At 30.6% G+C, this 26579-nt stretch overlaps 1 protein-coding gene across 4 annotated transcripts in view; it reads right to left on the bottom strand.

The window, feature by feature from the left end:
• Window positions 1-26579, bottom strand: part of LOC129962721 (uncharacterized) — a 191985-nt gene that overhangs the window by 65598 nt on the left and 99808 nt on the right. The window contains exon 2 of one of the 4 annotated variants that reach the window (XM_056076665.1): window positions 9283-9440. The exons of the other annotated variants lie outside the window; for them this stretch is intronic. The gene's annotated coding sequence lies outside the window, so the exon portion shown is untranslated. The remainder of the gene's footprint in view (window positions 1-9282; window positions 9441-26579) is intronic. 4 annotated transcript variants of the gene reach the window in all.

The raw sequence follows: 26579 nt of genomic DNA, 5'->3' as shown, positions 1-26579 counted from the left end.
TGAAATATCGAAAAAAATCACTCCATTTTAGTTCATTAAACTGAACAGTTTTTAATACATCAATGGAAGGAATTCTATGAAGATTCACCTAACAAATAATTTCAAAGATTTTAGTTGAAACAATTACGAGATATTCAAAACCTGTAATGCATTTTAGAAAAATATTTTTTTAAATAAGTGCAAGTTACTTCAATGGTTTAAAAGGAAATATCACCAAATCACAAAAGTTTGAAAGCAAAAATTATATAAAAAAAGTGAGGTACTTTGAAAAAGTCGCAACTGAAATTTTTAAGACACAAATGGTATCTACATGAATGTTCCGAGACATTGCTTGAAAATTATCATAATATTACATAAATACAAAACTAATAATTAGTAAGATAGAGCTAATTGTTTGGCTTTGTTTTTCATTACTGCCGAAAATGAGAGTTAGAAATTGTGCAATATAATATGCAATTGAATTACAAAAAGAGCGAACGGGAATGGTTTCCCTAAAACTTTCTCGCATACCATCTAATAAACTTGTCATGCCAGAGAAAACCTTACAAAGAATGTGCAATAATTACGAAATATTAACTTCTGGAATGAATTTAGCATTTTTCCTGAGCCTATCGTATCATCCTTAGCGATTAATCCCTGACACGCATTAATAGTATCTGAAAAATAGAAATTGAGTTTTAGACAAGTTTTTTTTAATCGATTGAAACAAAGATTTGACACAACGCTGCACTTGTAGTCACAAATTCCCGTACCTAATTTTATATATTTAAGTCACTTTGTGTTTGAGTTATCGCGTTTACATGTTTCAGAGAGGACAGACCGACAGATGGTCAACCTCTTCTTGTGTTTGGTTCAAACTTTAACAGAGGTTTACACTATAGATCTTAAATCTGTGTAGCGAATTTTATCTATCCAGCTCTCTTCGTTTTGTAGTTATTTTATTAAATTATATTCGAACAGCCGGGCAAATTTTACCAAAATTTGATAAAAATCTGAGTATTTTGTGTAAATACCGTATATCAAATTATCAATCGTCTAGCTCAAAGCCCTTTTTAGTTATCTTTGTCACAGACAGACAGATGAAACATTTTCCAAAAATGTATTTTTCGAACTTAGGGAGGTCTAAATCGAGGGAATTCGTCAAAATCTCGAGTTCGAATTTTTTGACGATTACTGCACTTCATACAACGCATAAAATTTTAAAAATCCAGTTTCCTCCAAGTCTATTTCTTTCCAAATTTAAAATTTACTTAATTGCTATTTTTCAACTAAAGTTTCAAATGAAAAATTTGGGAATGTGATAAATAAATAAACAAGGAGCAAAATTTAAGAAAAAAAAATTTCAACATTGAGACTTAATTTAATCGAAATTCCAAGGCTCAGTTTCATTTTGACATTTTCATTTTCGAAACAATTATTCTTGCTATTAAGAAAAAACAGCGTTATCTTCTTCGAAATCAATAATCAAAATAAACGATAACGAAAATACCACATCCGCCTTTGGATTCCCTTAACACGTGATAATGCGCAAAATTCTTCAGGTTTGTTGTACTCGAAAGTGAAATGCGACGTGGTTTTAAAAAAAAATTACAGTGACAAACACAGATTAGTTTTTAACCGGTATTAATGAGTATTTCATATTACTCAGACATCACATGTTAGAACCCGGAAATGTGGTTAAAAATCTACGGTTTTAAGACAAAATATATTTATAGATCATTAAATTAAATGTGGCTTTTAAACATTTTGAAAAAAAAATCCGATAAGGGCTGCTGCAATCATTAATATAAAATAAAAACATCTAGGTACAAGAGCGGTGAATGAAAGACCAGGACATATTTTTGGTAAACCACAGAATGGTATTCTTCTAAGTGCATCTTGCATCGCAATATCACAAAAACTCGCGGACTCATCCTCTCGCAGCTCTTTGAAGTACGCAATCGCAAGACATCAACCACAAGAGGATAACGCCAACACATGCACCATCTCGATTGACTTTCCCAAAGAGCACTTGCATACTCAACACCCACTACCAATAAAAGCGTTCCACCAATGTCACCTTGCGTTTCGGATGTCCCTTTCTTCATTATCCATGTAATAAAAAAAATGAATTAGCGGGTAGCCCCTTAGCAAACAAGTAATGAGCAAAAACTCGGTGAAAAAGAATGAAAAACAGAGATTGAATTTTAGTGTAGGTGAAAGACCCGCGGGGGTCAAGGCGGCCGAGAGAATAATATCCTTTATTTTCCTTCTAGAGACGCCCGTTTCGTTTCTATATTGAGAGATGAAGTGATGAATTTTACGTATTAAGTTTTCTTTTTTCTCTTCTCGTCATTTTTAGTTCGACTTTCCAATCTTCGTGATCTTTTGAAATCTTTAGGGGAAGTATACAAGTTTATCGAATTTAAGGTGTATTAACTGGTGAAGGAAATTGTTCGTACTTTTAAGAAAGCCGCAAATCAAAGTTTCTTTATCTTTCTAAATGCTACAATGTAAATCAAACACTTGAGCTGAAATTTTGAGTCGCATTACCTTTATTATACAATAATCTCCCTTAATCTACATAGACATAACTTCTAAATTATATACAATTTTATTTTATAATATTTTATCATTAAAAAACCCCAGAAAACTAAAGTCAAGAAAAAGGCAAGCAGGCAGATAACTAACACCAGTTCAAATCAGTATTGGTAAGTTTGAAGAGCATTCTGCATTTTACAATCATGTTGTATGGTTTATTCAAAGGAAACATCATTTCTACCATAATTTCTAAGGTTTTAGTTTTGTCTTTTTAATAACTTTTCCCATACTCTCATATTGGGCGCTAAACAACCAACATATAGTAATTTCTTTGACAATAAACTAGAGTAAAATGTATGTTGTTGCTCTTAGTAAAACTATATCATTTCATCAACAGTGACGAAACCCACAGATCAAAACAAAAGAATGTCCATCATACCGAAGATAATGATTAAAAATAAAACGATGAATCGTGAAGTATAATACTTAGTCCTAAATAATCGTGTCAAGTGTCTAAGAAGAATATGTGGTTCCTTGACACCTAAATGCTTGCAATTGTTTTATTTTTTGTGATAGTGCAATATTTGTGATCTTATGCGATTATTTATATTAAACTCATTCAAAAATAATATGCATTTTGGTATAAATCCAGAAACTAGTTCAGCATTGAAACGGTAAACAAACGATAACAATTTTAAATGTATTCTGTCTTCTGGTCTACGACGGAGGTGTGAGTCAACGGCCTAGACGCCAAATTCTATTTTTAATCCTAAACACTCCAAATTCTGGGGGGGGGGACCCGCGAAACCGAATCAATAGGGAAAAAAGTATAAAAAAATAAAGATAAAAAAAATTAAAGAACAAGAATCCACCAAAGAAGCTTGCATTAAGTTTCGTGAATTTTGCAAACAATGCATTGATGAGAGAAAATTATATATATATATATATATATATAATTTATATATACTAATTCGATTGCGCCGAAGGGCGACAATGAAAAATCTTGCGTCACTTTGAAAACACACTGTATCGAGACAGTCGAAAATTTGAGAAAAAAAAGACCTCTATACACGTGTTTCCGGGCTATATTTAATCACGAGGAAACACAGAAAAAGATGCGGACCCAAAAGCGTCCATATCCGTGTAAAAAAGAACTCGCTAACAAGGAAAGGGCCGGGAGAGAGGCGAAAAAAGGGCCCAAACTGTGAGAGATGACGAAGAAGCGTCTAAATATAAAAGAAAACAATCATCAAATCTGCAGAGCTAAATGTGAATGCGCTGAGTCTCAGAGACCTTGCAGACAAGACATGAAGAATATCGAGTATGATGGCTGCGTCGCAGGGAGATAGGAATGGGTACACTAAGGTGAAGGCACCGGGCCTTGAAAAAAAAAGAAGAGTCCTAAATGAAGAGTTGCAAGAATTCAAAACAAATCCTTGCCGTGTGAGTGATGGGCAAGCCGCAGCGAATAGTTTTTAATTCACGCTTTAGCATTCTCAATAGACGTCGTTGTTAAATGCTGTGCATAATAAAACACTCATTCATTCATTGAAAAAGTAAGCATTATATCATGAAAAAATGAGTAATAGGTGTAATTAGATTTGATTAAATACAAATTCACAACATTTGTATTTGTCAAAATTATCCCGTTACACTATATTCCGGATAAATAGAATGACAATGGATTGACAGGCTGAACATTTAACAACCAAAGTTAAAAGCATGATTTCATAAACATTTAGTTCAAAGTGAAGTAATTTAAGAAAGAGAATCTGCAAACAGCATAAAATTTCATAAGCCAGAAGATTTAATAATATTTGAGAAAAACTTTTGAATTCTTTTACCACAAACGACCACTGTTTCTTATAATGACGAAATAAATTGAAATGTATAAATACCCTAAATATGTTAAATCTCTTTCAGATACTTTTTCAATAATTTATAATAGCTGAGGAATCGTATTCATGTATAATGAATTAAAAATTACTAAATTTCGTAACGATAAAATAAAGTGATTTTAAATTACATAATGCAAATTAAAAAAAAAATGAATTGATATTTGCTTGATACAATCAATATAAAGACATTTCGTAAAACGTGTTATAATATTTTAAAACAAATTATGTATTTTTAAATAGAGTGAAAAAAAATAATTAAACGATATTTATAAACTTTTGGGACATCAGTATTGGAAGTTAAATTTCTATCTAAGACATCTTTAAAAATGTAATTAGGCCTCAACTTAATTACAATTTAGAGACTGCATAGCTTTTTATGATTTTTAAATTATAATATGATAATTTATCAGAGTACTTCGACGTTTGATATCAATAATCCAGAGCTTATTAAAATTTAAGACAGAAACCTTTTTAAAACGAAACAGCATATTTCAGTGTTTCAGATTAATAAATATATATTAAAATAGAAATAACTAATAAATTATAGAATATTGGACTAAAAAAGTTCGGCTGCCAATATTCCAGAAGAACTTGCAGAACATCCGTAGAAAATCCAATACATTTTCATTACATAATGGTTAATTGGAAAATTTATTTCCTCATTATTATTAAAGTGCAAGAGATTTTTATGCTCAAAATGATAAAGTGGAATCGAGTGGAAAGTAAAAGTACAGCTCTGGCAGTCGAAAATAAAAATTATCCTTCAATGCGTAATAATTTTAATATTTTTATGAAATTTTTTTCTATTTTTTTATAGACAATTTTAGATATTTTACTAACCAATTAATTGTGGGTGGGTGAGAGGCTTTCATCGTTTTCTCGCTCAAAGAACAACCATGAAATCCTCTACTTCCATATCATAATTTAAGAGTTATAAAATTTGACAAACTGTAATTTTTGATAATTAGCGAGTTCATCAAAGATAAGCATTGCCGTTGAACATCGATGATATATTCATCATAGCACGCATTTTTTTAATAAATATAATGAAGTTTATTTTATGAATACTAGTTATTTTAGATAAACAAAAACAACTGGAAATTAAGGGTAAAATTACCCTGTAATCAAGTTTCCAAACGTCAACTGGCTTTCTGAATTTAAATGTTAAAATCGCAAATGTTAATGGCATTATTTCAAATTGAGAAAAGCGAAGAATCATAATACTTTCGCGAAGGTCTTTATGTGAAAGGCCTTTAAATCACGTTGCGAAGTTCTGTAGCAAGTGTGCCTGGCTTTATGTCAAGTGATTCATTTAAATATATTCAACCCGGCTTACTTCACCGTTACACACGGAAATGAGAGATTCACCTTCGTTTCATTCTTTCTTTCCGGCTAGGAAGATATTATGAGTAAAATCGCTGATGCTTCCGTGAGGTAAATAGGAATGTTTGACAGACGACGCCCGGAGGTCTTTCCTGTTTGAAAAAGAAAGTAGGTTTAAAGGATAAGTTGATGGACGCTCACGACAGTCCTGAGAGTCAACACAAAATTAATCATCCTTCCGCGTTCATAAACCAATATCTAAAAAAAATAAACGAGTCTATCGTGAACAGTAATATTTCGCAGAAGCAGAATAAGCAAGCCCTAGAAAAACAATGGAGGGTGAACGCGGCGAACTTTTCTTTCATACTCTCAAATAAAGGTGTTATCTCCATCCCATATCATAAAATTATGGGCTTTGGGCAAGGACGGGAACACCACGAGAACTCATAATTTTATTTCATAAATTTTACACTTGAACTTGGTGCTTCATAGTGTGTGTAGTGAAGAGAACCAAATAGGTATTTTGGTCGCCTTTCAATGGGTCGGACAAACAGACCAAACCAAAATTTGACACATAACTGCAATTTTAAAAATACAAGATCATACACCGAATTTTAATTATTTACGACGTTGCATTTTTGAGTAATCGCATATGAAAGTATAAATGATGAACCCGTTGATTGATTTCGTTGAAAATTTTATAAGAATCTACCCTTTTGATGCTAAAAACGCATACCATTTCATTTATCTTAGATGACGCGTTTTTGAGCTATGGCTTTTACATGCATGCGCAATACAAACGATTAACCCTTTGATCGTTTGTATTTTTGCATGCATATACAAATAGATTTTTTTTTAAATCAAAATATGTAACGGATCTACGGAAAAACATGCTGCATCTAAGTAATAATTTTCATGTAACTAGCTTATTGTGTGGAATCGAGCTTACTCGTACAGAAAGATATCATGTGAAAGAATTTCGCTCAAATTTTGATAGAAATCTGTAAATTCGGTGGAAAGACATACTAAATTTCTTTCTTTTAACTTAAAGAATTTGAGTTATGCTCACAACCATTATTCCAAAAATGTATTTTTGCGCAATTGGGCAACTCTGAAACGCAGAGATTCATCAAAGTTCGAATTTTTGAAAAATTCCGCGTTCCTGAAAATGTTCTTGAGTTTGAATTTTTGACGATCGCAATACTTTCTCTTTGTTGGGAGTAAAAAAAAAGCCTCTATTAAGTCTTTCTTTGTCGGCACTAGACAAACAGCAAAAAGATCGAATGCCTTCATTTAAGACGCCAACTGAAGATGAACATAAAAACATTGCAAAAAGAAACAACATTAAGAGGAAGCGCTTTGTGAAGAAATTAACCTTGCATAAAATTGAACGCAATTATGTCAATAAAAATTATAATTCTCAACTGGTATTTCAAGAGACGACTGACAAGTGCTTAGAAATATTGTTACTATATAAAACAGTTTTACTTTATTCACTAACAACTTCTTTCAGATTCAAGAGAAAAATAATTTTGCGGCTCAACTTTTGGTTAAAAAATTTCTTAACATTTCATACATCCATTTCGTTGTATAACTACACCCGCAAAAGAATCATTAGTATATAATAAATGAAGAAAACAATATAATACATTTGTTCATACATAATTTTCAATAACTTAAGATGATTTTCTTGAATACTTTTCATTTTTACATTTGAGGGAGGGGAAAAGAACAAAAATACAGGTTATGAAAAGTTTCGCGATTAAAATTAGAGACAGAATAGACTTACGAATGCAAGATAACAATGAACTTCACAGAAACAGTTGAAAAAGTGTTAATAATTAATATTCAAAACTATCACATTTGAAAGCTAATTGTGTCCTATCATCATTATTGGCAATATCATCAAAACTAGAACGACTTACGAATAGTTTCAAAATCTACAAATCCTTTCTAGTAAGATAGAAATAAAATTATTCGAGATACAAGATTTAATTTTATATTTACTGAATACTAAAACTGACAAGCAGTGGCGGCTTCTCAAGTTCAGGAACATGTACTACTGCAAGTATCGATTTTAGGCAGAAATTTAGAGTTTTTTTAAATCTAGCATGTAATCTTCGCTGATTCCTCCCCCTCCCCCGGTTAATCGTTGATATGCGGTTAACACAAAAATATTAGAAAACCTAACACGTATTTTTGACTTTCTTTTTTCTCTTATCGATCAAAATATTAAACAGAGATACAAATGTAGTCACATAATCACAAACTAAATCTCATATACTTCTCATATAATCTCATATATTGCGTTTTTGAATTGTCACACGCACATGTTTGTGAGAGAACAAACCAACAGACAGTCAAATCTTTGAATAGATTCGTTTCAAAATTTGTTAGATATATGTATTTTAGATGTTAAATCTGTGTACCAAATTTTATTCATCTACTTCTTTTCGCTTTGTAGTTATTTAACCATATACCAAGTTTTATTCATTAAGTTTATTGTGGTTTTTGAGATATAGTTTTCAGACACACAGAAATAATTTCAAAAATGTGTTTATAGTGAACTTCAGAGATGTGTCGAAATCTCCAGTACAAATTTTTTTGATGTACAATATTTTCTCTTTTTATACATCATATATTAGAAAATTAAAGACAATTTTATCTCCAAATAATCCAAAATGTTTATTTATATTTTAGAATGCATCGTTCACTCTCTATTCATTGCGTGATGAATCTACATTAATTAAAGCAGATATATTTTTGTCGGAGTAATGTGAAAGCGAAACCAGAAATAAACAACCAATGAAAAAAGACGAGAAAACGTGAGAACATTCTGTCCTTAAGTAGAGAGCAACAACAACAAAAAAAAAAGTAAGAGAGAAAGTATCACACATTTGGTTGCGTACCAATTCTGGTCCTAGATCACTTAAAGCAGTCCAGCCGCCATTAAGTTAAATGCGAGCAATCTTTTGTTTTCGTACCCGAATCGCGAAGCTGCTGCACGATGGGTGATGCTTTAAATGCTTTCAGAGGCTGATCTCCATGCAGTTCCAACCCATTATCCTGCTGTTTCTTTTATTATTTTATTTTTCCTAATCATCAAATAATTAATGCAATAAAATATCCAAGAAGGTTTTAAACGAAAAGTTAAGCTTTTAAAATAATTTCAGGGGATGGTAGATGAGCCAACCCTGAAAAAAAAAGCGCATAGAAGATAAATGATAAATAAAGTTTATGAATACAACTAAAAATCTAGTTCAGTTATTCTGCAGCACATACTTGCCAGTTTGAGGGGAGATTAAAGGAGTTCTTTAACTCAAGGTTTTTACTTCTGGATATAACTAATGAATAGATTAATGACATGGCAATGAGATTACTTAATACGTGGTTGTGCTTAGAAAGTAAAGGATATACTTAGAAAATTAATGCAGCGCATACTTAAACCAAACCAAAAAGAAAATATTTGATATAAAATAACTTTTGGTGAAGATTCAAACCTTACAATTATCTACAACCTACAATTTAGTATAGCTTTTACCTTTCGTGGTGCTGTTCAGTGATGAAAACTCCAAACATTAACTTCATCAAAATAACCATAAGATATCGGCATTGGTAAAGGATCTCACTCAAAGTGGTCGTCCACATTTGTAAATAATCCGAAATAATGCATAGTTTACCAAATGCAGTTGGACTTACCTGCAGAAAAAAAAAAAGGAAAACATTCAGTTAATAACATTTTTACTGAGACATTCAGACATATAAATAAAGCATAAGTGAAGAAAGAAGTTTTTAGAATGAATAACATTTTGAAAAAAAGTGTCACACACGATAATTAAAAAGGTAAAAAAACAAAAAAACAATTCGAAATTGGTTTAATTTCTTAAACTCTTGAATTTTACAGAATATCCAATAAAATTATTTAATTTTTGTTTTGCAGATTTTATAAAGAGCACATCATAAACTCAAAGTTTTTATTTAATATAACTTACATCAGCTTTAAAAGAATCACAAGATTTTATTCTTAATATTTTGCACTGTACAGTAATCTTTAATTTTTTTTCAAACTGGAGTAGAAAAAAAAAATACATTCAATTTTTAAAATATAGCCATCTATAATGCAAAACGTTACTACCTAGATTTTGAAAAAAGTAAGACCGTGAATATACAAATAAAGGTTAATCTTCTGTTAACAAATCTATAGAAATATTTATTTTTAGAGTGCATCTACCTTGCACTGTATCTACTATAGTAAGAATTTAAAACTTGCACCAATAACTTAATCATCACCAATTTGCACACAAGAACAAAGATCATTTACAATTTGTTAAGGAAACTAATTTGTAAAAGACTGATTTAAAAAAAAAAATTCAAAACAAATCTCAGTAACGTACTATTTTTCCTAACGATTCTTCAGTTAATCTTTCAGAAATGTGCCAGTTGATAAGTAATTTAAAATTTAATATCACTTAAAAATTATTTTCAATAGATTTTTTAAAAAATCAACGTTTTAGCGAAAATGCATTACTTACCCGTCAGTTAATTTGTCAAAAAATGATATGGATTAGAAAAAAAAAAAAAAAATGTTTCAATTTCGTTTGCACATATATTTAGACAAGATAAAGCATTGCAACATTTTTATCATAAAAATAAATAATATTATTAGTGAAAATTGTCCGGTGAGTGTATGGTGAAATGAGTAAAACAAGCTAGATAATGGAAAACGACGCTTTATATCAGGAAAGACATGAATCACAAATAACAACAAAAAAACAATGAAGTGCACATAAGGAAAAAAAGACAGAATTTAACGACATAGGCAGACAAAAAAACGTTAGTTAAATAACGGCACAATCAACAGATTTCAGAAATACTAGATCTGAATGCGATAAGCCCTCCAAAAAGAGAATGAAGCTCGTATGAACGCTTCCACTTATATAGTTTCTCAAAGGGCTGAGACGTCACATGAGATTTTGCAGAAGAATCTTTCAAGTTTCGGTACACAATGGAGATACACTGTAATTCTAACATATTTTTACCGTTAAATTTGTTAACAAGTTACCAAATGGTCATGAAATTTATCATCAAAGTTAAGGTCATTGAATCAACTATTCAGCTTCCATTGAGAATATCTGTAAATCTTACTTCCTTAGAATAAGACCGCAGAAAAATAGTATTACAGGTAAGTAACAGTACGGTGTAATTTTTGCTAAGTTTAAAATAAACATGAAACTTAAATGTTAATACATCCCGCATATATGTACAATGTCAAAACATCCAAATTTGCATTTTCTCAATGCGGAAAAAAATAATTGCAACTTAAGAAAGCTTTCCATAAAATGGGTTTAAAAAAACTGCTTCATATAGAAGGCAGAACATAGAATATCATATTCAAAATAGAAAGTATCATCCAACGACAGTAGAGAAAATAAACCAGTTAAATCTTTCAAGAACTAATGATTTAGTCTCCGCTCCACTTATATAAATGTATTTAATATATAGTAGATCAATTCCTAAATCACTTAATGTAGAATATATTTTTAAGCTTAAAAATATGCTTCCTTCATTAAGTATATACACTATGTTTTAATTCTTTAGCGTAAGCGGTTCAACAAATAAATCACCATGCTTGAAAGAGATAAATAGTCAAGATAAATATTTTCTTTTTTTATTTGGCAGTAGGTTTTCAGGAATGTTGTAATATTTAGGCACTGAAATCTCTGGAAATGTTCTGGAATATACCCAAGTGTGGGGAACTAAAACTGTGGTGCAAAATCAGCCAGCTATGGATAATTGAATGACTTTTATCTAAATGGTGGATCCTGCAAATCTTCAACTTTACAATAGCAATTATATCACGCAAAAAAATTATGCATTCCATTTATTTACCTCAAAAGTACAGCATTTAACTGTTAAAAAAATTAGTAGTACTTAATTTTAAATGAATTTCCAAACAAATTCTCTTAAATCAACATAGTAAATTTTTAAATGTTTCTAGGTATACCATGGTGTTTGCATGTCTTTGTCCAGGAGGGAGTGCGAAATGTTAAGGTGGGCATTAACAATAATTCCACCCCATGTCAATGGAATGATGCCAATCCAAAATCTATCATCAATGTAAAAACAACCCTGTCAAAATTAGCGTGATATGGACTAGAAGCATTGAATACCCAACCTGAGCTACTATTCTCCCTGTCATCGTGCTACTGTTCGGTCGACAAGCACTTTTCGACTTAATAAGGGAACTTAAGTTACTTAATAAGGGAAGGTACGTAGAAAGAAGCGAAGTTTTACTTTCTTACTGCCTTCTACTTTCGCAAATAATCTGAGTTCACCCTATAACTAAACATCTCCATTCATCTCTCCTTTCACCCCCTCCCTTTTTTTTAAAAAGAAAATAAAGGCTTCCTGACGCATGCACAAAAACATGGAGAGTTTTCGAATCCGAGAATGAACAGAAATAGAATTGGTCCTTTACTGAATGCGGTGGGGAATATACAGGGTGATTATAAATGATTATCTCAACTTTGCAGGTCTGTTAAAAGAGAGAGAGAATGAGAGAACAGTCTTCTTGTTCACTGGAAATCAAAAATAACAACTGAAAGTTTATATTCAATACAGTTGTAACTGTACAATTGAGCCCCTCCAGTTACTCCAGAGGACACTAAAGCAGTACGATAACTCATCTTACATTTTTTTTTTTTGGCATGCCTAGTATGAAACACTGAAAGGATGCAGATATATGTATATGTTGTTATTTTTTTTTCCGGGACTACATCAAATAGCAGGTGTTAGTTCCCCCTTTACCAAATGATGTTGATAAACTTAAGACATACATATCCGCAGGCTTTCAAAGCATCACATCAGATATGCTTGATATGGCTCGTATTTTTAGTGTGCTTATAATGAACACTTATAACTGCGTTAAATTTAAACTTTCAACTGTAATTGAAATTTCTGATGAACAAAAAGGCTGTACTTCGTTTTATTTTCTTTGAACAGCCTTGAAAAATTGGGATATTAATTTATAATTCCCCTGTAGAAATTTAGTGTACGTAAAGAGGATGGCAGATACCTGCTATACAATCTAGCAAAATGTTCACTTAGAGGGTTTAAAGAGGACTTGTGCGGAATGATCATAAACTACCGACCTAAGCAGATGGGCGAAAAAAATATAATGTCATGGAGTGCCAGCACTCCAATGGCGTGGTGCAGAGTAACTGCGAAATAGGTTTAAAAGCATTTTAATCCGTTAACAATGGTAATGATTTATTGAGTCTTGAAAGGATAAAAACGACGTGAAACAAAACGGTTGCTATCTCCACAATATATTTTTAAAAATGTCTTTTACGAGGCAATCTTATAAATCACATAAACAAACTTTTAACTTCAGTGTCAAACAGATAAATCCATCTTATCTAATTTATGGCACTGTTGTAAATAGAATGAAAATGGATGCCAGAAGGACAACGACAAAAGCAAAAGTAAAAAGCGAGATCATAGGTTTATGGATGAGACTGGACCACACACGACTCCCACTTTCGACCCTTCCAAATATGTGAACAAATGACAAATAAAAGATGAAAGAAAAAGTTCAGTACTTCGGAGAACAAGATAAACAAAGCGGGGGCAGAACTACTTTCCAAGGTCTCCAGTGTGGGTTAAATATCTCGAACCGCACGGAGAAAGCTCAACTTTCAATGCGATTTTGTTATCCTACCTACGCGAACTTACTTCTCATCCTGGGCGCACCCAACAGACAGCGTGGTGACTTACTGAATGGCTATGAGGAAGGGGAGGAGGGGGAGAGATATGATAAATTAGACAGCTATTTTTATAAACAGGGAAAACCCATAACAATCCACAGGTGTTTATCTCCAAACGATCTTGAAAGTGTAGAAATTCTCTAATATGTATATCAAGCAGCAACAGAAAATAAACGAAGAGAACTTGCAAGAATATTGTGGGCTATTTTTAAGATATGAATAACAGTTTGTTTATTAATTTGCGACAAAAGATTTTTACATTTGCCATCCTTTTATGACCACAATAAACTTTCACGAATTTATTTCTATGAAGTAACATTTAGAATTAAATCAGCTGCTGTTGATAATATGTACAGATATATATATATTATCAGACAATATTTGCTGTCAGACAATATTCTCTCGATCACTGCAACTTTATTGCATGATCCCAAACAGAATCGCGCCCAACAACTATGTTTAATTTTGTCATATTAGCGATAAATGTTGGTTATTTAGGGACTGACTTTAATTTTGGATCGTGCTTTGCATGTTTGGATGCTGCAGCCCTCTTTTTGTATGTTCTAGGCTCTCCCATTGGAGGGCACCTCAAAAATAAGGATGAGAAGCTTCCAGTATGGTGGTTGGCTCTCGCCACTCTGGCGGATACAGAAAAAGGTGGGGGTGGCTACCTCTCACCGATGACGGGACGTACATCCTGTAATGATTCAGCTTCTTCCTGGGTGACCACTGTGACATTCCTTTTTCCCACACTCGATAATTTACATTCCGGGCCATTCTTCATCAACGAAACTCCCACAGTGTTAAGTGCCTCCAGATTGCCAAATGGAAGACCCTCCTTTTAAGTACGGTCATCTGGCCAATTAGTGCTAATCCAGATAAGGAACCACACGTGCGTTTCCCAGGGAAATAAATCGTGTCTTCGAAAGGCGAGAGTGTCAAACACTCCAGATGTCCTTCATTTTTCCCATTATGGAGGGTAGAACATCAATGGACATTTCCCACGGGCGACCAGAGACGATTCAGGTTGTTCTGAACGGTGATTGGGTAACAGGGAGTCTGAGAGGAAAATAAAAGGTGAGATTTTTCGGAAGAAGAGGGAGAGAAGCTTCGTGTGAATCGGACTTCTGAGTAAAATTCCACCCTAAGCAAATTCGGTGGATTCCGAGAGCTACCCCTGGAGTAGCCTAAGACGCCCATAGCCTGTTAGCTGTTCTTGTAAAGTTGTTTCCTTCGAAATTGTTCGAGGAACTATTCTTGTTTAATTTTCGTGTTGTAAATAGCATCATTCATTTAACCTAGATTAGAAAGAGATGTTTTCATGTAATAAAGCTGTAAATAAAGAATTTGATCATAACGCTACCTGTTATTGGATCGAGACTTTACAATCCCATGGAAAGGGTTGTACAGTAGCCGGTGATAGCCCGTAGGACTCAACCACAGTTTCCACCAGTGTTGCTGTGGTGGCCGGGCATTCAGTTTTATCCGTGTGCCTTCGGGCGCGTCGGAGTTGTCAGTTTATGTATGTTCTAGGCCGTCTTAATTTATTTAGAAGACATATGTAGGAGATTTTGGATAGTTTCGAAAAGCGACCTAAAAGGCTAAGTGCTCAGTGGCTATGATTTACCATTATAGTCAATGTGGCTTCTATAGTTCATTAACAACAAAGCAGTCTTATGAAGCTCCATTTTACACTATGCAAAGATTTTTGACAGTATACACTATACATTTGAGTAGTTTTGGGCTATTAGAAATTTAATTTTTATTCTGAGCATGCTTTCACTTTGTCTTTCTTCATGAAGTCGAAATTTTAAGTCTCTTGAGTTATCGCAAAAATTTGATTTAAAAAAAAAATGCTTACAAATTTTTTTGAATTATTATTAACTTTTGCTCTTTGAATAAAATCGAATTTCAAAAAAAAAAAAAAAAAAGTGCGTTCTTGCCCTAGTATATATCGTCTGTCTTTAGGAGTGCTTTTAACATAATAAAAAAAAGTAAGTTCTTTAGTAAAATATACACAAGTGCACACTAAAAAGTTTAATAATCTTTTTTAAAAGACCATAGAAGCGATGTGTAATATTTTCTTATTCCAAAATATAATTATTAGTAAACAAAAATATTAGATGTTGCTTTAAAAGACCGGTCGTTTAAATTAAAACTAGAACAATTATTAATAATTATGAGAATTAATAATCACGGCAATTGAAATCCGACTGCAATCTACTTGAAATGCTCCGATATCTTATCTCATTTGGATGTTCAGAATGATAAAGGATTTTGTAATATATCGATAAAAATGATTAGTATTGTATCCCAGCATGCATATTTCTACCAAGTATACGTGATCCAAGGAACTAAATATTTACATAGAAAGATAACAAGAAAAAGAAATCATTAAACAAGGAATTATTCTGTATATATATATGTCAAAAATAATCATTCTAGATTATTTAATTCATTATTATCTTTTCTCTCGATAAATATTCGATTAAAATATTTAAAAAATAATCGATCGATCAGCCTCCGACCACATGCAAAATAAAAACAAAACAAAAAAAAATGTCACAGTCCATTGTTCAAAGTTGGAGAACATTCATTGGTTGTGAATGACATCATTTTTGTTAATTTTTTATTTACTAATTCAAACGAATATATGCTATGCGGATATATAAAAAGCAGATATCGCAGCTACCTTTACCGTAAAGGTATGTTAAAAGATAAATCGAAAAGTCCAGATAATAGTGGCCACGCTCGAACTTTGGACTACATAAAGGACGAAAATGAATCCTTAGTTCATAATAACAGCTTGTAATAATAGATAACATTTCTTTGAAAAGAAAATTCAAATATATTAATATAGAAATTACAAAAAAAAAAAAAAAATCATAACAATCAAACTAAGTAATAAAACTAATGCATCAAATTGGCCTTACATTAAATCAAGCATGACCCTCCGACTTATGAAAGAAAGGAAAATAGAATGATTCGGAGATAAATTGTAAATAAAATAAAGAAACATGCATTTTGCTCACACACAAAAAGAAAAAATATAGCCTTTTTTTAGCTTTAATGTTAAAAAAAAGAAGAAAGCATACACAATAAATTATTTATAATATGAACTTCTCAATTCCGTTTCCTTTGCGATTGATTCGTCTGTGATATTCCGAATCATTCGAGTTGATGTAGGAAAGAGAAACTGCTCCGATTGCTCAGGTTCTCGTATATTTTAATATGTCCACTTAGTTATTAGAATATTTATAAAAATCGAACTCTGTATCAGTAATATTGCGTAAACAAATAAACAAAATATAAACGTAATAAATTTATTTTGATAAACAAAATAAAAAGAAAAATATTAAAGTAAAATAAGTCGCTAATATGATAAAAATGTTCAGAAATGTGAAACTAAATAGGCCAGCTTATTAAAATAGGGGCCTCATAATGTGTATTGTCGAGGACTGCTAAATACCTAAATTTGTCACTTTTTCTTATTGTTTCCAGAACTTGTTTATTATTGTTTTTCTAAACATCAGAAAATTAAATTTATTTTTTATTTAAATGATTTCGTTCTTCGTCTTAATTGTGATGATATTCGTAATCACAAAAAACATCTGACTATGGTACTTATTTGTAAGGCTTAACATGTTCTCAAATTTTTAGAAATGCAAATAAATTGTGATCAATTGTATTTTTCACTTTATCAGCGTTTATTTTCAAACATATCTTAAAACTAACTCCCAATCAGCAAACGGACAAATAACAGTTGAGTACGTGATTTTAATTTTAAAAAAATAATAATAATTTCCGTTTATTATTTTTAGGTAAAATTTGTTGGCAAAATTATTAGTAATTTAATCTTTTTCAATTTTGTAATTATATCTTAAAGCAAACAAAGACAACAATATAAATACGAAGATTAATAAGAAAAAGAAAATAGTAATTTTTTGAAATTGGAAAGAAAAATATTTATAAGTTAGCTATAAATTAATCGGAACTGCAATACTTGCATATGCACAACTGATACAGTCAAAATTATAATATATTTAAGCTAAAAGAAAAAAGATTTTCCAAAATAACTTTATAATTTTTTCCCTTTCCTTTTTAGTGCAATGGAAGATAATAAAAAGAATTTAACAGATAATTAAGGTTCACATATTCGTACGCAAACTATTTTTTAATGTTCAGATAATTTAATTCTTCTTATTTTTAAAAGACAAATCTCAGCGAAGATTTGCTCCTCTAATAAGGAAATGAGGAAGAGGAGATTCCTACAGTACCATGAACTTTTAGTCAACGCCCGTTCCTTGTGCCACTTTAAGTGAAGAATTGCTGAACGATTGCACCACATTAAAGCACTGAGAATAAAATACGTAGAAAAGAAACCGTAATTCAGTCTATTTCCTTTTTTTTTTTAATTCATTGTATGAAATGTGTGCGCCTGTTCATACAAGCTTTAGTTTAACATTCCAGTAAAAGCATCATATTTGTCACTCCTAATAAAGGGCATGTACCAGTTAGAATTTGGAAACAAAAACAAAACAAATTAATAACATTTTCTCCTCAGACTACTAATTAAAACCTTCATTTTTTTTATAATGATAATCTCGAGAATGAAAGAAATGACAATTTATATAAATTTTTTAGTAAGCTTATGATACAGCAGGTGCTTTTCGGAAGAATGTAATTCATCGTGTTGCAAAGATAATGGAACAATGCCATTCATTTTGTAAATATTCGGCAAAATGCTCCTCGCAATTCAATTTTTGCATCAAATCAACAAGTTAGACAATTATAAGCTGAATAATAAGAAATAAGTTAGCATAAAAAAGGCAATATCATACCATCAGATGCAAAATACATAAAAATGATTTCATATGTGCTAAACGATGTCTATGGTTTCTCATTTTTTTAAAAGACTTTATTACAACAATAGCCGTATTTGATGATATGTTGGCTCCCCGGGATCAATGGTTGTTAAAAGTTTCAATTGGCTTTAACGGTTTCTTAATATTTTTTTTAAATTCAAATTTTGTTCTAGAGATAACTCATGCTATGAGTTAATAAATTTATACAAGCAACTTTTCCCAAAGATGAATTACATAGAAATATTTAATGCCCTCGAATACTTTGGAAATCACTGTTAGAGGGGAAATTGTCAATTTTTATCGCAAAAATTTGCAAAACTCTGATAATGTCCATTGAATAGGAAGAGAAAAACCACAAGTGACAGTTTCAAATGCGGATTACACATTAAATAAAGAGAGCTGTCAAAATGTCAAACTAACTATAATACTTTTGTAACTTAGAGGAAACTATTGAACATAGTTCTGAGCATTCAGCACTAAAAACAACAAGGGTTATATAGAAGCTTTTCTTATTTAAATGTTGAGCATACAAAATTACTCCAGGCCATGCCATTGAAGTAGTGACAATCTGAAATCGATCTTCCGTGAAAGGAAAAAAGAAGAAAAAAAAAAAAAAAAACTGTTTAGAAATGATATTGATGCGGAATGAAATGCTAAATATCCATCCCACTCTAATAAACTCTCAGTTCATTTTCACAGGGTGTTTAAAATAGAAGGGGTTTGGTTTAGTTTAGTTATATGAAAGTCTAGTTTTTAAAGCAAAACTAGGGCTATTTTGGGACGGACCTTGTCATTTTGAACCGTGGCCAGATGACGAGGACGACACCTGAGTTGGCACCCCTCTCCAAACTTCCACACCATACCAGTGGGAGGACGTTTGCCGCCGACGGATTTAACGTGCACCAGACCCGATTAAAAGATGGTTCTTCTGTGGAGCGGCAGTGAACGGTTCGTCTCGAACCTGAAACTCTCCGGTTTCGAAACCGAGACCTTACCAACAAGCCACTGTGACCCAGAAAGGGTTTGAAAAGGGGGGAGGGAGAGGTTTGGGGAGCACGTGGGAGAAGGAGGGAACAATTAAGAATACATTCTTCATGTGGCTTGGAGTGATCATGATAAGAATGCATATTAAGTACCAAAGACAAGTCATTAAATACATAACAATTTAATTTATAAAAAAAAATTCCCCATTTTTTTTTTTTTTGTAATTACGAAGATTAACCACGAAATGCAGAACTACGAGTAAGGGGGGGGGGGGAAATAGATGATCTAAATCGAAAAAGTACATCGCATAAAATGATTTATTGTAAATGTTGTTGAAAAGTTTCTTTAAAACTTGCTTAAAAAAAATAAGAGTAACCGCAAGTTTAATGAAAGCAGGAGAATAAAAAACAAAACCGCAAAGGGGGGGGGGGGTATAGATGATTATAACGAGGATGGCAAGAGGAAGAGAATTGGCAAAAGGGTCACGTATGCATTGCTCTACATCGATTTTAATATACAGTAAAAACTATTATGTTGATAAACATTTTTGTGAAGCAAAGGTGAAAGGTTTGAATTTTTGAATAAACATAGTTAAAAAAAAATAATTTCCAAAACATAATTCGCATCAATTAGGCAGCAATATTTATAAACTGAATAATATAAAATCGTGGGAAAATATTTTGCATATTTATTTAAGAAGAGAGGCTAAAAAATAACAATAGACAAACAAATCAAGAATTTTAGGATGCATAATAAAGCGTATATGTTTTATGTCTAAACAAAATTTATCCATATATAATTAAACTGAAAATTTCATTTCCTGCTTATAATTTACTTATGTGATTTGTTTTTTGTTCAAACAAAAAGTGTAATTTTTGAATAATTTTATAAAAAAGAAAAGTTGTTCGAGCCTGATAAAGCTGACTTCTATGAAATCAATAAAATGAAAACGACTGTTGTAGAAAGTAATAAGATTAGTAATCGATAATCATCCATATCGTTGGTATAAAGGGGGGAAAAACTAATTTACGCAAAATGGTGAGACTGTTTTTGTATATATTATGATTTCATATTCTTATATATTACTTAGCATAAAAAAATATAATTACGTTAAAATTTTATTTATCTCCAATTACTAAGTATATTTTTCCCATCTTTGGCCTCTAGCTATCATCACTGTCCATAATAGCAAACTTTCATGATTTAATTTAATACAGCATTCAGTACTGACAGTTTTCAATTTGAGTAAATACATTATTATATTTTTTGTACATCATTTTTGCTTATCATTGTTTTAAAACATTTCTTCCGATATAAACGAACCAATTCGAATTACGCTTTAAAATTTAATTAAAAGAACTCGTTGACAAATAGATAACTGAATATTTACAAATATATTTTTATCTGTAACTAGACAACCGTATTAATAAAATGACACTTTTTCAAAAAATTAGAAACAGTAGGATACAAACCACAATGAAGATTGTTAAAAATTGTTAACAAACGCAGATAACACAATAATTCTAAAACAGCTATATAAAATTACCTAAATCAAGATCAGCGAAAATAGCTAGGTTACTGTTTTTTTAAATGTCATAAAACACACATTACCTTTCACATATTCACCAGATACTAGTTATATATAAAAATAACCATGTTTACATGATTAGAAATAACTGTTTTAAAAATAATTCTTCCCAAAAGCTTCATAAAAGAATGCAGAGAAACGCTGCTTCTAAAACAGTCGTATAAAATAATATACATAACGCCACCTAAAAATTCGTGAAGTGATTAATATCTTAATTATGTTTTAGAAATTGGATATATAAAATTAATATTCATAAACTGCCTATGGTAAATGGCTAGTCTAACTAAAAAAAGAAAATCTATATTTGAAGTAGTTTTGAAATTATTAAAGAAATATTTGCATGTCAATTCATTTTAGATTCAATTCATCCAGTTCCATAACATTACTAGAAACAAAATTTTAACATATAACCGCACGATATAAGGAAAAACATCAGAAAATTAAAAAAATTAAATAAAATAAGTGAAAATTAGTAACAAATTAGATCAATTGTAAAATTATTTTCACTTTAATTCAAATTATTTAAAATAATCTTTCCATTTTTTAAAAGAGATAGATAAATTTTAATGCAGATAATAATTTTCAACCTATTTCAAGAATATTTGTATAAATTTTCAGCAAGCTATTAACAGAATATCTATTTCATTACTACAAATTTCCAAAACATTATCACAAATCAATTAACTAATCAAATTCAGAATAAAAGAATAAGCAAAAGAGTAAAAAATACAACCGATACAGAAATATTTAAATCAGTTACAATTTTTTTTTTAAAGCAAGCAAACGAAATTTAAAAATGATCTAGCAATGCAATAACTACAAAATGAAAATAATAAATCTAAAAACAAAAATAAGTTATAATAAAAATGATTTTTTTTTTAAATTTAAAGGGAACAAAAATGAAATTTTCATGTAAAAAAGATATTCTTATAAATATATATATTTACCGCACAAAGTCATAATAAGTGAATAAAAAGCCGTTTGCTCTAAAAGTAAGCAGTAATCTATCTATACTTATGATAAAGCTCAATGTGTGTGTGTGTGTGTGTGTGTGTGTTGGCGCTCTACAGGCCAGACGGTTTGACATACAGCTACCAAATTTGGTACATGTATACCTTGGAGGTTGGGAATGTGCACCTGGGGTTTCTTTTTTCGAATTTTTAATTAGAATTTTAATTATTAATTAAAAACTAACTTTCCCGCCAAAAAAATCTTCCATTTTCCCCACCGCCAACTTTTCCGCCAAAAAAATCTTCCATTATCCCCAGCGCCAAACGAGAAAGGCTTCCGTTTCTTTTTTCTCCCAACAGTAATGAGGCTAGGGTTAAAATTTTTCGGCGGATTATTTCAATCGGTTCTGTTTATTTTCTTAATGTTTGATGCATTTAAAATTAAACATTGTTAATGAATCAATCTTTCAGATTCATTCTGAAGTACTTTTGAATTAAAATAAAACAGAATAAAGGAAATTAAAAATTTCTAATCCGCATAGCGTTACCCCAACTGGCGTAGAAAAAAATCACGTATTTGCGTTACGTAACCGGCGAAGAAAATTCACGCATGCGCATTCTGTTCTGATTGTTGCCATGACAACGTTATCAATGGATGATTTAAATTATTTTTGGGTTAGTTGCATGCTTTTGTATTTATGTTAGTTATATATTTTTTGTTTATGCTTATAGTTTTAAGTACATCGTTTTTTAAGTAGTTTTTTTAAAACCTGTTTTCAACCGTTTATTTTAAACGATTCGTTTTATTTTCTTAGTGTTTGATGCATTTAAATTTAAACATTGTTAATGAATCGATTTGCTCATAATGAATCTAAGAAAATTTTGTTGACCAACTCTTGAGATATTACATAAATTAAAAAAGATATTCTTTAGTGCCCATAAAGTTTAAACGCTGAGTGACTCTATTTTCAGTAATCAGATTATAAAAAAATGCTTTGTTTCAGTAAAAAATATTATTATATTAATTGAAGATAAATTCTTTCCACTTTAATTTAAAGCATAAATTCTACGGGTGCTAACAGAAAATGAGAGAGATACATATTACGTTATGACTGAAGGCCTTTATAATATTATGAATGAATTATATGATAATCAAAATTTGAAGTTTTAAAATATTTTGATGAAGAAGCTATTAAAGTAGAAATTGCATAAAATATTTAATTATTAAAATTTTAACGAACATTAAGATTGGCGAACCGGCTGGTCGCCAAAGGCGGCTAGTATTGAATAAATTTTAATTCCATGACAGTTAAAAACTGCTGGTGGAATTTTTGACATTGCAAACTCCAATTGCAATCTGGCAATTGGCATATTTTAACGATACATTCTGCGGTTTTTTCAATAAGTAGTGGAGTGAATTATCGGAAATAAAAGGTATTTGGGAGAATTTTTAAATTGGGTACGGGATTTGTTGGCATAAGAGATGTATTTAGTTACGCTACGCCAAACGCATGGTGGATGAACTGACATACAATTAATATATGAAATTGTTAAGACATTTGAAGTTAGTTTTGAAGACAAAAAATTATTAATCATTAAAAAACAAGTAGTTACAATTGTCAAAATATCATAAAATGTAATTTTAAAAATAAAAACAGTTCTCCCAATAGAGTTAAGGGAAAAATCAATTAAAGTCCGCAGGAAACTAAAAATTTGAAAACTATAAAGCAAGACATTCCAGTAATAAACGGTAAGAAAAAAAAATCATCGCATTCTTTTCATTTTTTAAATAGTCAAGGATAGGGGAATGAAAAATTGAATTATAAGAGATTTTAAATCAATCCTCAAAATGAACTCTTTAAAAAATTTTCTTTCATCCGATGTTTGATTTCTTGAAAAACAGGAGGGATTTCTTCGATAGCTTTGTAGGAATCATAATTAATAGTATGTTCAATTCTGTATGATTCGATTTTACTGCCAAATCTATTTTGGGGGATGTCATCTATTAGCATGGAGTCAGTTAAACTATAACGATTTCATTTCACGAGTATTTTGGTGTCATTTGCTCCATAAATAAAAAGAAATATCTTCTTTCACAACAACAGATATCGAAATCTGAAGAGTCGAGACTGTCCAAAATCTAGAGGTTTCTTAAATAGATTTACTTTGGTTATTATTTGTTGTTTTAGCTTTTTAGAATTTTTCTCCATTGTAATCATTTTAAAAACAGACAAAATAGAAACGGAATCATGTTCTTTATTTTAAGCAAGAGGTAGGCACAGTAGAATCGGATCAGAAACTGAACGTGTGAATTTGAGGACTTGCTTCCTGAATATTAAATTAATTTTAAAGTTTTTGTTGCAATAATTTCTTTTTTCAAATTGCTGTGCTAAGAGTTCTCGAGAAAAGGAAGTATGGTCACTTTGATAACTGACGAATTTTTCCCTTAGCATTCAGAATTTTCATGCTTAACTTCTGCCTAGCGAATCAGCGATAGGAGGCAGGAGAATCCCAATATTGTGTACTTAAAGCAACACGAATGGGTTGGTAATATATACTGTCGAATAGAGAGATGACATACGATAGGATATAACCTGCATTAATATGATTTAGCTATTCAATAGCTGAAAGTAAGTATAAGATCCATTTTGTTTAGAAACTGATCATTTCTCTGAGTAGTTATATGACAAACACTTAAGTAACTAGCTATCGTAAATCACAATGTACCACCCATCTAATGGGCCGCCAGAGGTTTTGACAAGAAGCAAATAGAACGGCGACAGTTTCTTATAGAGAACTAGCTCTCTCGATTGATGTCGAGAATTGGAAGTGAAAGTAGAAAGCATAGGGGAGTGTAAACTTGAAAGAACAGATTCCTAAGTCCTGGTCACACCCATAGTCACACCTATAAAAACTGAACCTTTGAGGGAGAAATTTTACAATAGAGATAATCAGAATTTCACTAAGAAATTTAAGATTTCTGAAGATTTGAATGTAATTATTTAAGATAAAATTGAATTCCACAAACGAAAGTAGTTAACAACTAAAATAATATACAATAAATAGGATAAAACTTCATAGAAATAATTTAAAGAAATCGAATTAAAAAGTATTGAAAATGTATTTCCTGGTAACGAATTTTCATTCAGGTGACTGAAAGCGATTTTGTCAAAATGTTGCAATTTATAATGTTACGTTTGTAACAAATTATCAAAACGTAATTTCATTAAATTAAAAAATAATTATAGAAGAATAGGGGAAAGGGGAGCTATTACAGAAATTTAATTCCTAAAATTAATAAAAAATAATTAAATCTAATTCCACAAAAATAAAGATTTCATTAAATTACAAAAGAATTACACATGAATAGAAGAGAAAAAAATAATCATTGAAATTTGACAGCTAAAAATAATCAAAAAAAAAAATAATAATAATTTTTTTTTTTAGAAATTTATAAAGAATTCTTAGAATGATTTAAATAATTGCCTTATTTGAATATTATGTGAATTTTGGGCACATAAATGCCTAAAAATCTTTGAATATATCTTTGGATATTTTTATAAATTTCCAGTGAAAATATAAACACAAATATATATGAAAAAAATTTAAGCCATACAAACAAATCAATGCACAGTTCACATTTTTCGATACAATTTCTAACGGTAAGTAATAAGTGTCTGTAAATAAATAAACAGCTAAAACTTTAGCAGTAATATTTAGATTTTAAAAAATTATACCGTAATGACATCAGCTCTTTATTTTATAATTATTGACCTCCGAAAGATTGCCTTACTAAATATTCGTAATGAGATTACTTTAAATATGATAAAAATTTTAAGTTGCTAGCTAAATCATAAATAAGATTAAATAATTTTAAGATGCATTTTTTTTTTTTTTTACTTCCAACCCGTTATGACATCCAGTTTGTTCACCGGAAATATTGGTAATATTTCCTTTCACATAAATAAATTAAATATAACTTCATGAGAATGATTTTGCAAATTGTCAAAGCCATTTTAACTATCTTACTTCTGCTTATTGTGTACATGAACCTTCCTCCAAATCATCAAAAAACTAGCACAAAACAACATAGCTATATTAAAAATGCAAATACCAGGTTTTTCTATCTTCTAAATTTTTGGGTATTACAGACCATTGTTTTGTAAACTATCCTTCTATTTTAGCTTTCAACAATGGAAGAGAATCACGAGATTAAATATTTGATGGAGCAATTTCAAATATTTAGTTGCATGTGTTAAATAATCAATGACTGCACCCCGTTTTGTCGAAGCCATATCATAAATTTAATTTTCTTAATTAAGACACTAATGGGCATTATTTTTAAAGTAAAAATAACCAAAAACTACAACATCTTGCTTATAATTCAAAACTACAAAGATTAAAAAAAAAACCTTCCCAGTTTTAAATGAATAAAATACATCAGAAATAGTTTTATAACAGAAAATTACTACCGCTTTAAAATAATATTCATTTAACTATTATTCTAATTCGATTCATTTCTCTGAATATATAGTTATCAATTTACTACAGACTTCAAAATTATATCAAAAAATAAATTGTAAGAAACCTAAGTATTTTGATATTACTATTGACACCTTTCTAAGAGACAAAAATAATTTGCACAAGGGAATATCAAGACAATAGCATTAAACAATTGCTTTAAA

Source organism: Argiope bruennichi, chromosome 3, assembly GCF_947563725.1.
Source record: "Argiope bruennichi chromosome 3, qqArgBrue1.1, whole genome shotgun sequence".
In the NCBI taxonomy this organism is placed as follows: domain Eukaryota; kingdom Metazoa; phylum Arthropoda; class Arachnida; order Araneae; family Araneidae; genus Argiope; species Argiope bruennichi.
Note: the sequence above shows the minus strand (reverse complement) of the source record. Positions and strands in the feature narration are given on the sequence as shown.